We start from the raw sequence: 10,918 nt of genomic DNA, 5'->3' as shown, positions 1-10,918 counted from the left end.
TGGGGTTGTTAACCAATGTCATAAAACAACATGTGTACTACTGTTTCATGAGAAACTATTTGTTCTGTAAGCCTTCACCTGAAGTACAATAAAATAAAAATAAATAAATAAATAAAAGCCACCAAGTGCATCACATTCTAGTGAGGTGTTAAGAAGCAAAGGCCAGATTGGCTGTTCTATCCCTCAACATCACTCTTTGCCTCCTGCCATCCCAGTCTATATCTGGAGTAGAGAGTAGGAATGGGGAGAGACAGGTAATCAGTCACTAGAGTTCTGAAACTTGGGCTTGGAGGTGGGAATGCTGTGGCAATTCCTTTTGTTCCCCATGGGAGATTGAGAGCTCCCCCATTCCAGGAAAGTAGAGGGCCAGGGCACTGAGAGAATTGCACATAGGGTTTAGGTATGAGACTAGCTTCTCATTCTGCATTTATACATTTACTTGTGCGTGGGATATCTAGCAGCTCCCTATGCTTATTTGAGAATGGAGGGAAAGAGAGTCAGAGATAGCAGGATTCAGAGAAGATGTTAGTGGAGCAGCCTACATCCCCACATTTCATGTGGCGTAATGCTGAATCTCCTCTGGTTCAAGTGTTCACTGCCAAAGGTGACAGAAGGCATGAGCTCTCTAGACAGTGTCATACCTAAGTGGGTGGGCTGCTGGGGAAAGACATACAGCAGTAGAAGTCTGTGGCTTTTTCAGCTAATTGAGGAGTAATCAGAAGTGTCGAACAGGAGCCAGGAGAAAATAATGTCCACCATCTACAAGGGTATCAACATAGCAAAAGCCTGGGAGGTTTATTCCCAGGTGTAAAAGTTGGAGTGGGATGTTGAAAAGGTTGCAGCATTGCAGTTCTCTCATATAACAGCCTTGTAGGATTGGGAGCCCCCAACCAAAGCCCTTAAGTGAATTCCATACATACCCAAATAGATAGTAAACTTTTAGATACTGGCCCCACAAAAGGGAGCAGAAGTCACTATATAAAACCAGGTAAGGAGTAAATCAGCAGAGGACTACACCAGCTGCCAGATAAATTAGACACATGCTCGGTCCTTCTCCCTCCGTCCTGCCCGAACACAGCAGAGGAGGAAAGGAAGAGGACAGGAGCAGAATTCCTGCACTGCATGGCCCTCAGGCCATGGTGTAAGCCTGAGCTGGTGGAAGCGAGGGGATAAATTTGGAGTTCTAAATTTGACTAGATAGGACTTTTTGATAACTGACCATGACCAGATCCCCTAGAATCTGCCTCAGATATTTGTAAGGGATGAGAAAGAAAGAAATCGGAGATAGCAATTGGAGGAAAAAAAAATCTTACAAACTGTTAAGATAGTCTATGGTAGCCTAATCAACCCCACATTTCTGCCCCCTGTACCTTTGAACAATGAGTACCTGGCTCAGGTGACCTGGGATCCAGAGTTAGAAAACTTGGTTCTCTGTCATTTGCTGGCTGCTAAAATTTGAAGTTACTGAGTATGTTCCTCCTTGATGGTAAAATAGTGATGATGATAAAATAGTACTTAGAAGTTTTTTATGAGCATTAAATGAGCTTGAATCACAATATCTAATGTGTAGTTAGTTTTCATCAAATGGTAGCTCTTACTTTCTACAGGATATAGGAAATGCTTCAGTATTTTCTGAAATTCAAAGGGACTAGTTTTCATAAAATGCATGCCTATTCATTGGCAGGGGTATCCATGTAGAAAAAAAAAAAAATTGTTGACTCTGGCAGAAAAATAAAAGTCATGCCCAGCTCAATTTTGGGAAAACATACTTCAATACTTCATACGGAAAGAATTTATATAATTCATCTTCTGAAGGGTGACTTAATTTTGAAATTCTTATTATTTCAAAGCCCAGATATTAACCAAGCATAAAATGCATACCATATTTTAAGTTAAATGGGCCATTCTAAAGCCTCTATTTTAATTCATAGTTAGAGTTGGCATTTTTATTGCCATTCCTTGAGTTGTTACCAAGGCAGTTGTTTTCTTTATCCAGTAGTGGGTCTAAGATAACTTTTCTAAGCTTCAGTTTCCTAATATGTAAAAAAAAAAAAAAGACCTGCTTGACCTACAGACTGTTGAGGTAGTCCGTTTAAAAAAAACAAATAAAAAGCCTGAGATCTGAGCTGCTTGGAAATAAATGTTATAACACTACCTTATCATTATCACATTGTTAATGCAATACAGAGCCATCAATTCTGCAACATTTAAGTGTGCTGTGCTGTGTAATGTCAAAGGCAGAATTCACGACAATGGCAGTTTATCTAGCTGTCTCCCTTTCTCTCTTTTTTTTATTTTAAATAGATGAAAATCAGGAGCATCAGTCTGAGAGAAATGGGTTGTTTATATTTAACAGAATGCAGTACAAGTAGGATTTAATTCTTGCTATATATATATATATATACATAAAATTTTTCAAATGTTACTTCCAAAACCTAAGATAAAAGTTCATGACAATTTTTAATTTATCTCCAAAATGAGAACATATGCCTCCTAGAATTCTGAATTGACTGTTTGTAGAGATTTCAATATTTCAGCGTAGGGTTAGACAATCCATCATTTAGAATTGGCAGAAGTGGTTGTGAGCATTATAACTAAAATAGTCATGGTTTTAGATAGATTTTGTTTTCTCTTAGCTAATACTATCTTCAGAATACATAATTAACATTGCCTGTGCATATTTATTACAAACAGGATAGGAGTTCAATGTCTCTCCATAGTCAAATAATAGAAAAACGCAGTTTATCATGTCATCAATCAACTTTGCCAGCTAAATACAGAAACTAAAATATAAATCAAATAAAGAGTCTGCAACGGACAAGCTAGTTTGCGACATCATATTTAGATCTGATTTCTTCAAAAAGCTAATATTTATTGAGAACCTACTTTGTGCAAACTAGGAGAACATTTAAATCATCCAATTTTGTTCTTCTTGAGTTTGTTGGGTAGAATATCACTACTGTTATGTTAGTAGGTGTTCCGAGAAAACCAAAGGTCAAGAGCCAAAAATGTTTGGAGAATCCTGGGTTAAAGGAAACAAAGGTTATCTTTACTGCAAAATTTTCTGGTTATTTTATGTAACTCTCTAAGAAGAGGATTCAAGTGATAGGAAGTTTCCCAAATAAAAATGGCCATAAAAATACCACCCCTTGCCTCCTACCCCAGGAATGGTTATTAACATAGTAAAGAACTTTATAGCACTGTGGAAAGGTGTCCCTGAATGTCATCTCTTCCAATCTGTTCTTTTTATGAAATGGCAGACTGCAGACCAGTAGATCTGAGTATTTCCTAAAGACAATATTGGATTTAGTTTTGGCTAAAGCAAAATTCTTCACTTTAATCAAGTATTTTTTTTCTAAAATGTAATTCTTCTACCCAAGTCCTGTGTTTTTCCAGGTTCCTACCATCTAGGGGCTATTTAGATGGATTAGTTTATACTATTTAATTAGATTTCATTGTTTTATGTTGCTGAAAATATTTATTTTTCCTTAAATACTCAGGGCTATAGAACCAAAAACCCAAACCTGTTGCCCGCAAGTTAATTTCGACTCATAGCGACCTCATAAGATACAGTATAACTTCCCCATAGGGTTTCCTAGGCTGTAATCTTTGTGGGGGAGTCCTGGTGGCGCAGTGGTTAAGAGATCAGCTGCTAACCAAAATATTAGTAGTTCGCATCCATCAGCCACTCCTTGGAAACCCTACGCGGCTGTCTACTCTATCCTATAGGGTCGCTATGAGTGGGAATTGACCCAACAGCAATGGCAGATTGCCAGGTCTTTTCTTTCATGCAGCGCTAGTGGGTTTGAACCACTGACCTTCCAGTAGCAGCTGAGCTCTTAACTACTGTGCCACCAGGGCTCCTCATAGGGCTAGAGAAACTGTGAAATAAAACTCTATGTTCTCCTCAAATAAAAATATAATGTATCAGGAATAACTGATGTATGTTTGTGTGTGTGAGATTTTATTTTATTTTTGCCTCAAATGATCAGAAAAATCTGTATTTGTCAGTTTACATTCATGGTTTTACTTTATACAACAAGGTACATTGACCCTTCTTTCCCTTGTTGTTTTTGTTGATATTATACTACGATCATATGCTAATGTGTTAAATGGTGAAGTATTTCATTATTAATTCATATTATTAATCATGGAACTGAAACTAATCTTAGGAATGTGCAACTGAGACGGAGAAATAGCTTCATCTTGGGTACAGAACAGCATTTCAGTATTACTTTATTACCAAGGACTTCTTGATTCTCTCCCATGTGAACAATGAATAATATGAGAAACTCCTGGAAATGAAAAAAAGAGGAAAAACCACTTTCTTTGGAACCCCTCTCCTTTGTACATAAGTCAGAGTTTTGTTTCAATATGACAAAAAAATTCACTGAATCTGAGGCAGACTCTTGGTCTTGAAATATAGTGGTTAAGTGCTACGGCTTCTAACCAAAAGGTCGGCGGTTCAAATCCACCAGGCACTGCTTGGAAACTCTATGGGGCAGTTCTACTCTGTCCTATAGGATCACTATGAGTCGGAATTGATTTGACGGCAGTTTGGGTTTTTGGTTCTACGTTTTTACCCCACTTATTAAAAATACTGTTTTTATTTAAAACAACTTGAAAATAAGTGAATTCTGAAGTTATTTTAATATTAGGCAGGTTGTAATAACTCTTGGTAAGGAAATGAATCCCTATTAAACAAAAAGAAATTTTGATTCATTAATAATGAGAACGCCTTTGGAGATATGGTTTATGAAATTGACACTTTAAAACAGATATGTTGCTGCTGATCCAGTCTAAAACCCAAAAATAACCTACTACTGTTGAGTTGATTCTGACTCATAGTGACTCTGTAGGACACAGTAGAACTGCCCTACAGGGTTTCCAAGGCTGTAAGTCTTTATGCAAGCAGACTGCCTCATCTTTCTCCCGTGGAACAGCTGGTGGGTTTGAACTACCGACATTCTGGTTAGCAGCCGAGCGCTTTAACCACTGCACAACCAGGGGTTCTTCTGATCCAGTCTAGACTCCTTTAATTGGCTAGACCTTTCCCCAAAATATGCTTTTGGCAAAAAATATAGCCCACTCTAGTCAACCCCATTAAACACTTGATAAGTTACAATATATAATACTCTATGCTGTATCTATGTTAATGGGGAAGATGTAGGTTTGTCGAGGCTGAAGCTTATACAGTCTGGAGGAACACTCTTTAATAATAAAATTTTATACATTTGCTAATTCAAAATTGCAGCCTATCTCAAGTCCATCCTGTGATAAACCAAAGTTGTTGCCCTCGAGTTGATTCCGATTCATAGCAACCCTATAGCAACTATACGCTATTATTGTTGCTAGGTGCCCTCAAGTTGGTTCCAACTCATAGTAACCCCATGCACAAGAGAACTAAACACTGCCCAGTCCCACACCATCCCCACAATCATTGTGTTTGAGTCCATTGTTGCAGGCACTATGTCAATCCATCTCTTTGAGGATCTTTCTCTTTTTCGCTGACCCTCTACTTTACCAAGCATGATGACCTTCTCCAGGGACTGGTTCCTCCTGATAACATGTCCCAATTATGTGAGACAAAATCTCGCCATCCTTGCATCTAAAGAGCATTCTGGCTGTACTTTTTCCCAAGACAGATATTTTCCTTCTTTTGGCAGCCCATGGTATATTCAATATTATTTGCCAACACCGTAATTCAAAGGCATCAATTCTTCTTCAGTCTTCCTTATTCATTGTCCAGCTTTCACATGCATATGAGGCAATTGAAAACACCATGGCTTGGGTCAGGTGCACCTCAGTCCTTAAAGTGACATCTTTGCTTTTTAACACTTTAAAGAGATCTTTTGCAGCAGATTTGCCCAATGCAATGCGTCATTTGATTTCTTGACTGCTGCTTCCATGGGGAATAATAGTTGTATTAACTGGTCTTCCTCGTAGGAGTATGAATATTATCCTATCATTGACAGCGTTGTACTTCAGGATAGATCTTGAAAAGTTCTTTTTGATGATGAATGTGATGCCATTCCTCTTCACTTTGTCATTGCTGACATAGCAGACCTTGTGATTGTCAGATTTAAAATGGCCAATACTGGTCCATTTCAGCCCACTAGTGCCTAGGATATCAATGTTTATGCATTCCATTTCATTTTTTACAATTTCGAATTTTCCTTGATTCATACTTCTTACATTTCACCTTCTGATTATTAATGGAGGTTTGCAGCTGTTTCTTCTCATTTTGAGTCATGCCACATCAGCAAATGAAGGTCCCGAGAGCTTGACTCCATTCATCATTAAGGTAGACTCTATTTTGAGGAGGCAGCTCTTCCCCAGTCGTATTTTGAGTGCCTTCCATCCTGAGGAACTCATCTTCAGGCAATATAACAGACAATGTTCTGCGATTCATAAGGTTTTCACTGGCTGATTTTTTTCAGAAGTAGACTGCCAGTTCCTTCTTCCTAGTCTATCTTTGTCTGGAAGATAAGCTGAAACCTGTCCACCATGGGTGACCCTGCTGGTATTTGAATACCAATGACACAGCTTATAGCTTCCAGCATCACAGCAAGCCATTACAGTACGATAAACTGACAGATGTGTGGGGACCCTATAGGACAGAGTAGAACTGCCCCATAGGATTTCTAAGAAGAGGCTGGTGGATTCAAACTACTGACTTTTTTGGTTAGCAGCCAAGCTCTTAACCACTGTACCACCAGGGCTCCCTCAAGTCCTTGGAGAGGGTCTATTACAGTTAGGGGCCTTAAACTTAGGTTTCAATAGCTTCATGGTAAATCAGATTTTGCATTTTACAATTGGGTATCACGATCACATTATCACAATGGAGACCAGGGGAGCTTTGGCAGCTCTGAGATGAAGCTCTCTGAATATCAGTTTCTTTATTACAGTACAGATGAGTACATATTTGATAGGATCATCTCTTCTCTAAGTTTCCTTCCAATTGCACAGTTTCTATTTTTTAATTGGAGAAGCCATCACTTTTGGAATGAGTAGAACTCTTCATAGATGTGCCAAAGTCTTAAGTTTGGTGCCACTGTGTAATGATTTTAATGACAACCTTTATGAAAAGCTTTTTTTTTAAAAAAATCTAATGCTAATCCTACCTGATTGGTAGCTTATTGAAGGTAGAAAGTGTGTCTTATTTCTCAGTGTGCTTTTAAAACCTACACAAGTGATGGTATTCAATAGGCATATTAATTAAATGTTGATAGAAAAAAAATTGAATTTAGAGAGTATTGCTACTGTTCAAAATGTATGTTGGCAGCACTAAACCTGTGTATTTTTCTATGATTAAAATAACATAAAAATTAAAATAAATGTGATGATTTTAAACATAGCTCATAGATAAATAAGAGGAAATATTATTCATATTCCTAAAACAATAACTGTTAACATTTGTGGTTCGATTATTTTTTAAAAAGTAGTTCACCCAATATATACGAATGTCTCTGTGTTTCCATAATTTTATACATGCATACATGAATGCAAATCTTTTAAAAATTTATTGAAATAGGAAGAAGTAAAATAAAATATCTTTAATCTGCAGTAGCTCTCCATTTTGTGAACAACAAAAGAGTTAATTTACAGATTTAGCAATAGCCAGACACATCAAATACTGCCTTTTGTTGTTTCAATAATGCAAGAATACAAAACATAATAACAGTCTTAAAGGAGGAAAAGTCAAGTATCTTACTAAAACAGTCTTGCAATTTCAGTACAATGCATTTTAGGGGATAGATGGACTATTGCATATAGATTAAATTTGACAAGATGCCAGACCATTGCTGTATTTCTACTTTTAATTCAGTACCCTCCTTGATAAATGTGGGGCAGAAATATATATTTTTTGGTTTGTCCTGATGTGGAAAACCAATTGAATGATATTTCAAAACTCTGCCATGACTTTGTGTCTGGCTTACATTATTTTATAGATAGCTGGAGGGTATTTTAGCTTTGACATTTCACTTTTCCTGAAAATAGTGACGATTCATGGGCCAGCACTACACAGGGCTCCCATTTATCTTTCCAAACGTGCAGTGTGGTTTGCCTTTTTATCCACCCAGGACCACTGTCCAGGGAGGCTCGCTTGTCAAGGCCAATGCAGCTTTGATGAAGCAGCATCTCAAGATATTATGGTTTAAATTCTGGACAGCACTTGAGAGTGGATTGTTTACTAGTTTTGTTGCTCACTGTGAGTTGTTCCTCTCTCAGTCAGGAATTCAGAATGGTCTTTTAACTGAGCCTTGCTTACGGTTTATGCCCTTTGAAGATAGAAGAAATCCAAAGAAGACATATTTGCATGTGGTGGGGCAGGGACAATATGAGGAGCTGGAAGAGACACAAGGAATCATTTCTATCCTGGCATCATTGAAGCTTCAGAGCACATAGGTGGCTCTGCCAAGTCAAACACATAACCTTGTCTTTTGACTAAAGTTGAGAAAGGTTTTTAGAATAAAACCTTGAGATGTGCAAAACACCAAAGGGCAGAGCCAGCAAAATAGGTCTGTGAATAAGTAGAATAAATGCAAGTTAAGACCAGTTTTCGTCTGAACAACAACTAGAGTTCCTAATGCAGAAGTCTAGGAACTACTAGCAACTCTAACCTCTCAGATCTTGGTGGAATGCTCAGTGTTTGCAACCACGTATCTTTATTAATTTATAATTTTCCCTAGTCCATCTAAGTCCTATAACCTGCCTTGACCATGATGACCTGGTCTGTACAATCAACCCCTACCAAGGTTGCTACAGCTTATGCTGGCTCATGGCAGGATGATGCACTCATCTTGGAGGCCCAGTTTTTTTTACACAAACCCTTAAGATTAGCAGAAGAGATCATCACCCTTCAACAGTTTTCCAAAGAGTGTTCTATTCCCTTGAGCTTCTTCACATTGGAAAATGGAATAATTTCAATTCATTTAACAGGATTAGAGCATTCTTGGGGTAAGCGGGCACCAACACATGTCAATCTGAAGCAGGCTAAGAGGACCACCGAACCCAATAGTGAAACATGAAAAGTCTTATTATGTCCATGAGAGATTCATTTGTTTAACTCATCTCTTTTTTCATTTGTAACATATCTGAGGAAAGTTAAGTAATTCACACCATATTTTTAATTTTAAAAATGAGATCAAAATGCAGCTAAGTTCCACCTTATGAAATGGGAGAGTGGTGGTAAAAGAAGCAGAAGCTGTACTGAAGAATGACTTGCGGGGCTTTAATTTCTCCATAATCTCCATTTATCCCACACAAAATCATTCCAAATAAACATATTATCTAGATTAAAGCAGTGTTTTGTCATGCAAAGTTCTACAGCATGTTTCTTAGCCTCTCCTTATACTACTGTATAATCACAAAATGCCACTCCAACCTACAAAAATGGAGACAGCAGTGGACAGAAGACCTGGAGGAAGACATAGGACTCCACTTGCCTTGGTGGCGACTGCATCCAATCCCCCAACTTCTTCTTCCTCCTTTTTTGTCCAGGCAATGGTAGACTAAACATATTCTATGAATACACCAGGATTCTTGGTACCATAACAGGGAATCAACTTTCAAGTATCTATGGGTTGATCCAGTTTACGTATCAACCAGAGTTAAACAAATAGAAAATACATTGTGAGACAATTAAAAATATTTGCTCAGCAGAACTTGTAGAAGGCAAGGTCATAGAAGCTCCATGAACATCCAAACTCCCTGAAGGACTGAATTGCTGGACTGAGGGCTATGGGGACTATGGTCTCAGGGAACATCTAGCTCAATTGGCATAACATTGTTTATAAAGAAAATGTTCTACATTCTACTTTGGTGAGTAGCGTCTGGGTCTGAAAAGCCTGTGAGCAGCCATCTAAGATACTCCACTGGTCTCACCCCTTCAGGAGCAAGAGAAAATGAAGAAAACTAAAGACACAAGGGACAGATTAGTCCAAAGGACTAATGGACCACAACTACCATGGCCTCCACCAAACTGAGGTCAGTACAACTAGATGGTGCCTGGCCACAACTACTGACTGTTCTGACAAGGATCACAATAGAGGGTCCTGGACAGAGCCAGAGGAAAATGTAGAACAAAATTCTAATTCATACAAAAAGACCAGACTTACTGGCCTGACAGAGACTGGAGAAACCCCAAGAGCATGGCCCCCAGACACACTTTAAGCTCAGTAATGAAGTCACTCCTGAGGTTCACCCTTCATCCAAAGGTTAGCCAGGCCCATAAAACAAAATGAGACTAAAGGGGCATACCAGTCCAGGGGCAAGGACTAGAAGGCAGTGGGGGACAGGAAGGCTGGTAACGGGGAACCAAGGTCAAGAAAGGAGAGTGTTGACAAGTCATGGGGTTGTTAACCAATGTCATAAAACAATATGTGTACTGTTTAATGAGAAGCTAGTTTGTTCTGCAAAGCTTCTTCTAAAGTACAATAAAATATATATATGCTCAGAATGAACAATGTCAACCACAGTTGCCATCCCAGTGGGCCTGGAAAGTAGAGCTGAAGCTGAGGACCAAAGCGCCTTCTCTCAGGATCCAGAAAGTGTGGCCAACACCTAGAGTCTGGAGGGCAGGGCCATTGTGTAAATAGTCTCAGAGAACAGAGGCTTATTTTCAACACAGTGCTAATGTAATGTGTTCTACTGACTTGTTTGGTGCCTGTTATCTCTTCTTTCCCTCCAATTTCTCCCATTTGTAATGGAAATGTCTACCTTGTGCCCGTTCCACCATTGTACTTTGGAAGCAGATAACTTGCATTCTAGATTTCACAGATGAAGAAGAAATTTTTGGATTTTGGACTTGGAGTTGATTTAAAACTTTTGCTATGCTACGATGGGGTGAATGTGTTCTACATGTGGCAAGGACATGAATTTTTCGGGGCCAAAGGGTAGAATGTCAAGGATTGAA

Source organism: Trichechus manatus, unplaced genomic scaffold (genome assembly GCF_000243295.1).
Source record: "Trichechus manatus latirostris isolate Lorelei unplaced genomic scaffold, TriManLat1.0 scaffold00047, whole genome shotgun sequence".
Classification (NCBI taxonomy): Eukaryota; Metazoa; Chordata; class Mammalia; order Sirenia; family Trichechidae; genus Trichechus; species Trichechus manatus.
Note: the sequence above shows the minus strand (reverse complement) of the source record.